The sequence below is a fragment of the Urocitellus parryii genome, chromosome 14, assembly GCF_045843805.1.
Source record: "Urocitellus parryii isolate mUroPar1 chromosome 14, mUroPar1.hap1, whole genome shotgun sequence".
NCBI lineage: Eukaryota > Metazoa > Chordata > Mammalia > Rodentia > Sciuridae > Urocitellus > Urocitellus parryii.
Genome location: NC_135544.1, coordinates 3,314,698 through 3,326,860, shown reverse-complemented (window position 1 = coordinate 3,326,860; position 12,163 = coordinate 3,314,698).

Sequence of the window (12,163 nt, the reverse complement as noted above, 5' to 3'; positions counted from 1 at the left end):
CAGGACAGCAGGAAATTCTATCGTGCTACTGAGAATGACACATAATTTAAAACATGAACTGTTTATTTCTTGAATTGTCCACTTAATATTTCAGACTTTGGTTAACCATAGTAACCAAACCCATGAAAAATGAGTACAAAAAAAGAGGAGACAATTATAATTAACATTTATTCATATTAAACTTTCTCTACTACAATTATTGTGTGATTTCTTTCTCTATATGGGACCATGACTGATATAGTCCCAGGAGATAGACCTTTAAAAATGGGATTTGTGTACCAGTTTGGTCATACTCTTTAATTGGAGCATAGTGCTAACATATTTGCAGAAGGGAAACAAGATACTAGTAATTTGTGGCATGCAGTGATACCACAATACCACAATTAACCAAGTTACGATGTGTTACCTGAATCAAGAGCTTGGTGGCAATTGACCATTGCTACTACAGTAATGGGACGATCATATTTTTTTATGTGGGATGGCTGCTCCAGAGCAGAATACTATACTTAAAGAAAATGATTCACTCAGTTCCATTAACTTTCTCAACTTATAGTATGAGAATAAGACAAAGTCTATGTCAACACTAAATGAACCTTTCATTTCTTATAGCATCAGGGCTGGTATTACTGAAAATGAAACACAACATTAATTGTATGAGTTGGTGAATTACATCAGCTGCATTCAGTCTTATGGGGTTTATTCATGTGAAAGCTAGGGTTTTATGGAATGACTTAGATTCTCAAAGTTAAAATCAAAACAATTTGGTTGAACCTTGAAATTGACTTCTTTATTCTCCAAGTTACTTTGAGAATGGAGAATCTATATCGGAAAATTTACGTTCTCCAAGTTACTCTTGTTATCTTGTTACCCATCAGTTCTTGAGTTCCAACTTCCATTTTCTCATAGTAGGCCAGGAAGTGCAAGTTTGAGGTCCATGAATGGGATTGAAGTGACGCTTGGAGTGGTTTTTGTATTGGGCATCTCTACTGTGTCACTTTCATTGTTCAAAACTCTCTGTGGGTGGAGCCAAAGTCACCATCCATGAGACTTTGTCTGATATTACATTCTCATTCAACTTCTTTGCCTTTTCAATCCTAATTCCCAACTGTTATAGTTTGGATCAGGAATGTCCCCCAGAGGCTCATGTATTGAAGGCTTGGTTCCCCCCCGCCGCTGTGGCAATATTCAGAGGCGGGTGTTGGGGAAGTAATTAGGTCTTCAGGGCTCTGACTTTATCTGTGAACTAACCCACTGATAGATTCATAGATGAATGGATGATTGGGAAGTGGTGGAAACTGCAGCAGGCATGTCCTAATTGAAGAGAGGGGGTCCTTGGGGGCATGACCTTGAGCAGTATACTCGTCCTCAGCCCCTTCTTCTATTCTCTCTCTGTTTCCTGGCTTCCATGAGGTGAGCAGTTCTGCTCCACCACATGCTCCTGCCATGAAATTCTGCCTCACAAAAGGCCCAAAGTGGCAGGGCAGAGTGACCATGGACTTCATAAAAGTCCATGAAACCACAGGTCCTTCTGAAATCAAGAGCCAAAATAAACCTTTCCTCCTCTAAGTTGATTTTCTCAGGTATTTTGTAACTGCAATGAAAAATTAATACATCAACACTGTGCCAGTTTAACCTGGAAACCCCTAAAGTCATTTTCTTATAAATCACCCTTAATCTGGATGTGATTCTGGGGAACCCAGCCTTAGACAATTTCTTATTTTGTAGTTTTCAATGACTCATTAAATACTGGTCCAAATGTTGGAATAATCCCCTGATTTTGACAATGTTCCAAAGCAAGAGACGTCTGGATAAAAATAAAACATCCAATAATAGTAACAAAACTCATATAAGCGAACTTCTATAAACAAAGATATCTATAAAAGAGAGAAATAATTAAAACCTTGAATTCAATTATCCTTATACATTCAAATACTAAGGACTCCAGGAGAAATATGAACTGTGTGGTGCGTAAATTCTTTCAGAATTTAGATATTAAAAAGAGAGAGTCAATCAATGCTGTCAAAGAGAATAAATGCAACAGGATAATCAACTTTAGTTAACCAGTTTGTCAGGTGCCATTTTCTTTCTTTGCACAAATTTTTAACTCAGTTGGCACTGAATTAATGTGCCTGTTCCTAAAAGTACTGGCATTGTGAGGGTTCAATATCTTTTTTTTTTTAAGAGAGAGTGAGAGAGAGAATTTTTTTAATGTTTATTTATTTTTTAGTTTTCAGCAGACACAACATCTTTTGTTTTTGTATGTGGTGCTGAGGATCGAACCCGGGCCGAACGCATACCAGCCGAGCGCGCAACCGCTTGAGCCACATCCCCAGCCCCAAATATCTTTTTAAATAAAATCATTATATTTATATTTCTGTTGCATTCCTATGAAAAGTAGATGGAGCTCTGAATAATTTTTTACTGTACAATCTTTGTATACTTTAAGAATTTTAGCCTTCTTTATTTCTTTTGAGAAAGAAATAACAGTTGAATTGTTTACAAATATTTGTAAGCAAGAGATGTTTTTGAGTTAGAAAGCTCCTTCCAAGAAGAGTTCTTTGAAGTCCCAAGACTTGTTGTGTTGGCAGCTCCCAGTGCTTTTTGGCCCACCTTTATGTTATGAGTGATGTTTTATATCTCTGGTCAATCAAATAGACTGAAGATTTTATGAGATTTTCATGCATCCAAACAACAAGGCATAGTTAATAGCACTATAAAGCTTCATCTTAATTTTTAAATCCTCTTGTACAGTCTATGCCTTTATTGCTAATTTTATCTTTCAGTACAACAATATTCGAGAACAGGTTTGCTCCCCCACTGTCCAACCTCCCACTATCTCCGCTCCCCAGCATTCCTTCAGCCCTCTAGTAATCACGTTTATATATTCCATTTAGCTTTTTTAACACTTACATCAGAGAGAAAACATGATTATCTGTCTTTCTGTGTTAGGTTTATTTCACTTAACATAATGTTATACAAATTCATTCATTTGGCTGCAAATGATAGGATATCATTCTTTTACAGCTGAATAATAGTCTATCCTGTAGATGGACATATGGGTTGATTCCATATCTCAACCATTGTGAATAATGCAGCAACAAACGTAGGCATGCAGGTGTCTCTTTGATATGTTGATATTATTTCCTTTGGATATATACCCAGGAGTGGAATAGTGTTACTGGATAACAGATACCCAAACATAGTAGTCATATAGAAATAATAAGTTTTAGTGTTCTGCAGAAGAGTGAGGTAACTATAATTCACAATAATCCATTGTTTATTTTATGAATAATTAGAAGAGAGGAGCTCAGGATCTCCAAACACAAAGTAAAAAAATAAGGAGACAGAAACATTAGTTATCTTGACTTGATCACTACATATTGTATACCTTTGTTGAAATACCCCACTATACTCCATAATATGTATAATTATTATATTTCAGTCAAAAAATTGTTTAAATGTTTGAGATGGAAATGTTAACTAATCTGATTTGATCATTACACGCTGTGCATGAGTACCAAGTTATCACATTGTACCCTGTAAATTTATACAACTAAAATAATAATTAATTAAAATAACAAATTTGCCTGATATCTACTGACAGGTTTAACATTCATAAGCAAAATTGGAAAGTTAAGTAACATGATTTACGCTTGCTTTCTTTACAGGAAACTAAACAACTTAACAAAGAGTAGCTCCTTCCTATTAAACTATTTGATGAGATTCAATATAAAAGAAACCATTTGATCAAATACCACTAAGTTGAAGTGACTAGCCCTAGATAATGGGGAGAAGGCAGTATGTTAGCTTAGAGAAGAAAAAGTACAATCAATGGAAATCCAACTATTTAAATATGATTCAAAATGATTTCAATTTAATTTACAACCAGAATCCAGAAAAGACATTTTCAGAGATAACTGATGCCATGATATTCAATATTGTATAAATCACTTGACCATAAAAATTACCAAGAAGTCCCTGGCAAAGACACAATATCACCTGCATGCTCTCCACTGTGTCAAGCCTCCACTCTCCCAGGCAGCCCTTTCCCATCAACAATATCACCATGGCTACAAGCAATGGCTCAGAAAGGACTGCATGATAAGAGAGGGAAGCAACCCTGTCCTAACTGTCAGAATACCTTGCAATACATGTCAAGTGGCATCCCCCAGTTAACAGTGTGATTTCAAACAATCAGCATATGCAAAGTGTTTTTCCAATTTTTTCATAAAAGCAATATCTGTCTTTTCCTACTTTCATAAGTTTAAAAAAGATTTATTTACCCCTCAATATCTGATACAGACTTTACGATAAAGGAAATAAGAACCATCATATCCTAAAAGCCTTCAATTTAAAGAAATAACTTGATATTCAATATTGTATAAATCACTTGACCATAAAAAGTACCTCATTGGGCTATAGGGCACAGAAATTACAGTCTGAAGTATCACTAAGCTACTCTTTCTATGACAATAGTTATACTAAGAGTTTTAGATGTTTTAAGCTCTTAAAGAAATAGTACTTGGTTAAACTTTTTTATCGTTGACTTTGTCTCTTGCTCTTCTCCAAAATAATAGTTACCCTAATATTTTATAATTACATAAATGAGAAGAGTAAATATCCAAGTAAGTGATTTGCTAAAAGGTCATTCAGTGGTTGTTCTGATAAAAATATTATTGCCTTCCAAATCCATTCTTCACCCTTCTCCATCTTCTGTACACCAAGCTAGATGACCTCCAGGGAACTTATCACCTGATTTTCTTTGTCTGCTTATCTTCCAGCTGGATTGAGTCAATGGGAGAGAACAAGAAAAAAACACAGCATAAGTGAAGATAAAGATGGTGATATTTACTCCATGCCTCCCTTCCTACGGTGCCCTAGGTTGACAATAGCTTTTGCAGCTAGGAAGTAAAGGCAGGAAGTGAAGACTTCAGCTTTCTGTCATGAGGCACTTTCCTACACTAATAATTAAATTAAAACCACATCTCTCTCTGGTTTTTCAAAACCACTCCCTTTCCTTGCCCCTTTTTTTAGGGGGAGCGGGGACTGAACTCAGGGGCACTCAACCACTGAGCCACATCCCCAGCCCTATTTTGTATTTTATTTAGAGACAAAGTCTCTCTGAGTTTCTTTGCTGAGGCTGGTTTTGAACTCAGGATCCTCCTATCTCAGCCTCTAAGGCATTGGGATTACAGGCATGCGCCACTGTGCGTGGCACCCCTTCTTATCTGGTAGTAGAAGTAGCTATATGGAATTGCTATCCCTAGGATATTTTTGTCATCATTTTTTAAAAATATTTTTTAGTTGTAGATAGACACAATCCCTTTATTTAGTTTTATGTGGTGCTGAGGATCGAACCCAGTGCCTCACCCATGCTAGTTGGGTGCTCTACCACTGAGCCATAACTCCAGTCCCTTCTTATCATCTTTTACTACTGTACTTTACCATCTTTATGTCTCCCACAAGTCTCATAGACCTAGAAGTAGAACGAGAATTTGAATCAGATTTCATGGTAGTAAGATTAGTGTTCCTTCTATAGAACCACACTATATTCAAACACTTTGCCTTTATATCTTTTGTGTATCTGCTTTTGCTGACAATCATAGTTTAAAATACTTAGGTGGACATTTAATTTTATATTATTTTCAACTTTTCCATTCATTTGCATATAAACCTCATTCTCCAGTTATATTATATGCTACATGAATATTGTTTAAATGAATACTTTATTTACCTCAATTGATCTAGTATAATCAAGAATATAAATGATATAATTTAAAAATACTTATCAAAATTTTATTTCTGGAATTCTGATATGAAGCATCCATGGCCCAGTTTTCCAGTGAGACCATAACTGGCAAAATTTATTTTAACAAAACAATCAGCTAGAGTCTTTGGAAATTGTTCTAAAGACATGCATCAACATATATTCAGAAAAAATGCTTTTTTTTCTTAGTAACTTTCTTTTATTTTTTAAGTAAATTTTTTTTATTTATATATGACAGCAGGATGCATTACAATTCTTATTACATATATAGAGCACAATTTTTCATAACTCTGGTTGTAAAGATAGTATATTCACACCAATTCATGTCTTCATGCATGTAAATTGGATAGTAATGATCATCACATTCCCCTATCATTAATTACCCATTGCCCCCCCTTCCCCTTTAACCCCTCTGCCCTATCTACAGTTCATCTATTCCTCCCATGATCCCATTCCCTATCCCACTATGAATCAGCCTCCTTATACCAAAGAAAACATTCGGCATTTGGTTTTTTGGGATTGGCTGACTTCACATAGCATTATCTTCTCCAACGCCATCCATTTATCTGCAAATGCCATGATTTTATTCTCTTTTATTGCTGAGTAAAATTCCGTTGTGTATATATACCACATTTTTTATCCATTCATCTACTGAAGATCATCTATGTTGGTTCCACAGTTTAGTTATTGTTAATTGTGCTACTATAAACATTGATGTAGCTGTGTCCCTGTATATGCTGTTTTTAAGTCCTGGGTATAATCCAAGGAGACAAATAGCTGGGTCAAATGGTGGTTCCATTCCCAGATTTCCAAGGAATCTCCATACTGCTTTCCATATTGGCTGCACCAATTTGCAGTCCCACCAGCAATATATGAGTGTACCTTTTCCCCCACATCCTCACCAACACTTATTGTTGTTTGTATGCATAATAGCTGCCATTCTGATTGATTGGAGTGAGATGAAATCTTAGAGTGGTTTTGATTTACATTTCTCTAATTGCTAGTGATGATGAACATTTTTTCATGTATTTTTTTATTGACTGTATATCATCTTCTGAGAAGTGTCTGTTCAGGTCCTTGGCTCATTTATTGATTGGGTTTTTTTGGGGGGGATTGTTTGTTTGTTTGTTTTTGTTTTGTTGGGGGGGGTGTTTAGATTTTTGAGTTCTTTATATACCCTAGTGATTAGTGCTCTATTTGATGTGTGAGGGGTAAGGATTTACTCCCAGGATGTAGGCTGTCTATTCACCTCACATATTGTTTCTTTTGCTGAGAAGAAGATTTTTAGTTTGAATTCATCCCATTTACTGATTCTTGATTTTAATTCTTGTGCCACAGGAGTCTTATTAAGGAAGTAGGGTGGGCTGGGGATGTGGCTCAAGCGGTGGTGCGCTCGAGTCACATGCTTGCGGCCCTGGTTCGATCCTCAGCACCACAAACAAACAATGATGTTGTGTCCGCCGATAACTAAAAAATAAATATTAAAAAAAAATTTCTCTCTCTCTCTCTCTCTCTCTCTCTCTCTCTCTCTCTCTCTTTAAACAAAAGGAAGTAGAGGTCTAATATCACATGATGCAGATTAGGGCCTACTTTTTCTTCCATTAGATGCAGGGTCTCTGTTTGTATTCCTAAGTCCTTGATACATTTTAAGTTGGGTTTTGTGCATGGAGAGATAGGAGGTTAATTTCATTTTGCTGCATATGGATTTCCAGTTTTCCCAGCACCATTTGTTGAAGGGGCTATCTTTTCTCCAATGCATGTTCTTGGCACCTTTGTCTAATATAAGATAATTGTAGTTTTGTGAGTTAGTCTCTGTGTCCTCTATTCTGTACCATTGGTCTACCAGTCTGTTTTGGTGCCAATATCATGCTGTTTTTGTTACTATTTCTCTGTAGTATAGTTTAAGGTCTGGTATTGTGATGCCACCTGTTTACCTCTTCCTGCTAAGGATTGCTTTAGCTATTCTGGGTCTCTTAATTTTCCAGATGAATTTCATGATTGCTTTTTCTTACCATGAGGAATACCATTGGGATTTTGGATTGAAATTGCATTAAATCTGTATAGTGCTTTTGGTAGTATGGTCATTTTTGATAATATTAATTCTGCCTATCCAGGAACAAGGTAGATCTTTCCATCTTCTAAGGTCTTCTTTGATTTCTTTCTTTAGGGTTCTTTAATTTTCATTGTATAGATCTTTCACCTCTTTCGTTAAATTGATTCCCAAGTATTCTATTTTTTTTTAGACTATCGAAAATGGGCTAGTTTTCCTCATTTCCCTTTCTGAAGACTTGTCACTGATATACAGAAATGCCTTTGATTTATGGGTGTTGATTTTATATCCTGCTGCTTTGCTGAATTCATTTACTACTTCTAGAACTTTCCTGGTGGAACTTTTAGGGTCTTCCAGGTAAAGAATCATATCATCAGCAAATAGTGCCAATTTGAGTTCTTCTTTTCCTATGTGTATTCCTTTAATTTCTTTTGTCTGTCTAATTGCTCTGGCCAGTGTTTTAAGAAATATGTTGAATAGAAGAAGTGGTGAAAGAGGGAATCCCTGTCTTGTTCCAGTTTTTAGAGGGAATGCCTTCAATTTTTCTCCATTTAGAATGATGTTGGCCTGGGGCTTAGCATAGATAGCCTTTATGATGTTGAGATAGGTTCCTCTTATCCCTAATTTTTCTAGTGTTTTGAACATGAAAGGGTGCTGTATTTTGTCAAATGCTTTCTCTGCATCTATTGAGATGATCATATGATTCTTATCTTTGATTCTACTGATGTTATGAATCACATTTATTGATTTCCATATGTTGAACCAACCTTGGCTCCCTGGGATGAATCCCATTTGGTCATTGTGCACAATCTTTTTGATATGTTTTTGTATTCGATCTGTCAGAATTTTATTGAAAATTTTTGATCTACGTTCTGAAGTTTTCTTTCTTTCTTTCTTTTTTTTTTTTTTTTTTTTTTGATGTGTCTTTGCCTAGTTTTGGAATCAAAGTTATATTGGCCTCATAGAATAAGTTTGGAAGTGCTGTCTCTTTTTCTATTTCCTGAAATAAATTGTAGAGTATTGGTATTAGTTCACCTTTAAAGGTCTTATAGAACTCAGCTGTGTATCCGTCCAGTACTGGGCTTTTCTTGATTGGTAGACTTTTGATGTTGTCTGCTATTTTGCCACTTGAAATTGATCTGTTTAAATTGTGTATATCATCCTGATTCAATTTGAGCAAATTATATGACTCTAGAAATTTGTCAATGACTTCAATATTTTTTATTTTATTGGAGTACAGGTTTTCAAAATAATTTCTAATTATCTTCTGTATTTCTGTAGTGTCTGTATGATATTTCCTTTTTCATCATGTATGTTAGTGATGTGAGTTTTCTCTCTCCTTCTCTTTGTTAGCATTGCTAAGTGTCTGTCCATTTTATTTATTTTTTCAAAGAATCTTTTTGTTCTGTCAATTTTTTCAATTGCTTCTTTTATTTCAATTTCATTGATTTCAGCTCTGATCTTAATTTTTTTCTATCTTCTGCTGCTTTTGGTTTTGATTTGTTCTTCTTTTTCTAGGACTTTGAGATGTAATGTTAAGTCATTTATTTGTTGACTGTTTCTTCTTTGAAGAAATGAACTCCATGCAATGAACTTTTCTCTTAGAACTGCTTTCATAGCATCCCAGAGATTGTGATATGTTGTATCTGTGTTCTCATTCACCTCTAAAAAGCTTTTTAATCTCCTTATTGATGTCTTTTGTAACCCATTGTTCATTTAGTAGATTATTATTTAGTCTCCAGGTGTTGGAATAGCTTTTATTTTTATCATTGATTTCTAGTTTCATTTCATTATGATGTGATAGAATGCAGGGTGGTATCTCTATTTTTTATATTTGCTAAGAGTTGCTTTGTGGCATAGTATATGGTCTATTTTAGAGAAGAATCCATGTGCTGCTGAGAAGAAAGTGTATTATCTCTTTGAAGGATGTAAGATTCTATATATGTCAGTTAAGCCTGAGTTATTGATTGTATTATTGAGTACCATAGTTTCTTTGTTCAGCTTTTGTTTAGAAGATCTAGCTAGTGATGGAAGAAGTGTGTTAAAGTCACCCAAAATTATTGTGTTGTGGTCTATTTGACTATTAAACTTGAGAATAGTTTGTTTGATGAACATGGATGCTCCAGTGTTTGGGGCATACAGATTTATAATTGTTAAGTCTTGTTGGTGTAAAGTTCCCTTTAGTTTGAAGTCTACTTTATTTGATATGAGGATAGAAACCCCTGCTTACTTCCATTATCCATGTGAGTGGTGTGATTTTTCCCAACCCTTCACCTTCAGTCTGTGGATGTCTTTTTCTATGAGATGAGTCTCTTCGAGGCAACATATATATTTTTTTTAACCCAATCTGCTAGTCTATGTCTTTTGATTGGTGAGTTTAGGCCATTAACATTCAGGTTTATTATTGAGACATGATTTGTATTCTCAGCCATTTTTGTTTATTTTTGATATTTACTGTAACTTGACTTCTCCTCTGATTAGATTTTCCTTTCATGTAATCCCTCCCTCTGCTGATTTTCATCATTGTTTTTCATTTCCTCTTCTTGGAATATTTTGCTGAGGATGTTCTGTAGTGCAGACTTTCTCATTGTAAATTCTCTTAACTATTGTTTATCATGGAAGGTTTTTATTTCATCATTAAATAAAGCTTAGTTTTTCTGGATATAAGATTCTTGGTTGGCATTTATTTTCTTTCAGAGCTTGGTATATATTGTTCTACCATCTCCTGGCTTTGAGGGTCTGGGTTGAAAAATGTGCTGAGATATGAATTGGTCTCCTCCTATATGTAATCTGATTCCTCTCTCTTGCAGCTTTTAAAATTCTATTCTTATTCTGTATTCTAGGCATTTTCATTATAATGTGCTTTGGTGTAGGTCTGTTGTAATTTTGTACATTTGGTGTCCTGTAAGCCTCTTGTATTTGTTTTTTCCAATTTGTTCTTCATGCTCAGAAAATTTTCTGATATTATCTCATTGAAGAGATTGTGCATTCCTTTGGTTTGAAACTCTGTGCCTTCCTCTATCCCAATAACTCTTAGATTTGGTCTTTTGATGCTGTCCCATAATTCTTGGATGTTCTGTTCATGGTTTCCAACTTTCTTCACTGTGTGATCAAGTTTATTTTCTAATTGTATACTTTGTCTTCATTATCTGACATTCTTTCTTCCTAGTGATTTAGTCTGTTGTTTATGCTTTCTATTGAGTTTTTTATTTGATTTATTGTATCCTTCATTTCAAGGATTTCTGATTGGTTGTTTTTCAGAGTCTCTATCTCTCTCTTGAAGTAATCTTTCTCGACCTGTATTTGTTCTCTTATCTCATTGTTGGAGTGATCAATTTTTGCCTGTATTTACTGATTTAGGTCATTCTTTAATTCACATATCATTTTAATTATGAACATTCTGAACTCCTTCTCTCACATTTCATCAACTTTGCTGTCCATGGGTTCTGTTATTAGAGTGTCCTGGTTTGTTTGGGAGCACTTTTCTCCCATGTTTTTTCATGTTGTCTATGTGTCTTCCTTTCTTTCAGTGTGGATGTGAGATATTAGAGTTTCTTCCCTATATTCTTGTAGTACCAGTGCAGATTGTCTCTACCTCACCTTGATGTTGGGCTTCCAGACCCTACTGGTGTCCCTCAATGGATGTTATTGCATCCTGAGTCTGGGACCTGCATATGTTGGAGTGGGTGGATCTGGGCCGCTGGGCTTGACCTCCTGGGGTAGTCTGTCTATAGGAAGAGGAAGGCCTGTGCCAAAGGCTAGGCTCTGGCCATGTCTGTCCTACCAGGGGAGGGTGAGTCGGGGGAGTGGTGAACCAGGCCTACTGAAATCCTGGATCCTGTGTGGGCTGTTGTGAGCTGTTTGGGCTAGATCTTGGCTCTCCCAGTAGTGCACCTGTCAGAAGGGGTGGTCCTGCACCAGAGGCTAGGCTCTGGTGAATATCTGCCCCACCGGGAAGGGAGTGGACCAAGCATGCTGTGCACCTGAATACTACAGAGGCCGGTATGGGTGGATCTGGGCCACTGGATGACCCAGAAAAATGCTTTTTAAAAAAATCTTCTTCACCTCAGTAACAACAGTGAGAATCTGAGTCACTGGAATCATGACTTACTTCATCCCTCTCTGTATGTTGGTCCAGCATGAAGGAAGCTTGATTCTGGGTGGCTGTGACCAAAAAGAAAAAGCCTCTTCCTTCTTCAGATCCCAATCAAAGGAGGCAGGATCGTGTTGAAAGGAGCAAGGCACCAATATTTCTCATCACTTTTAACTACAAATTTCAGAAACTAAATTCATGGTAAGTGCAGTTCAGCCAGGAGTATCACCAATCCTCAACGTACACTCTCCCA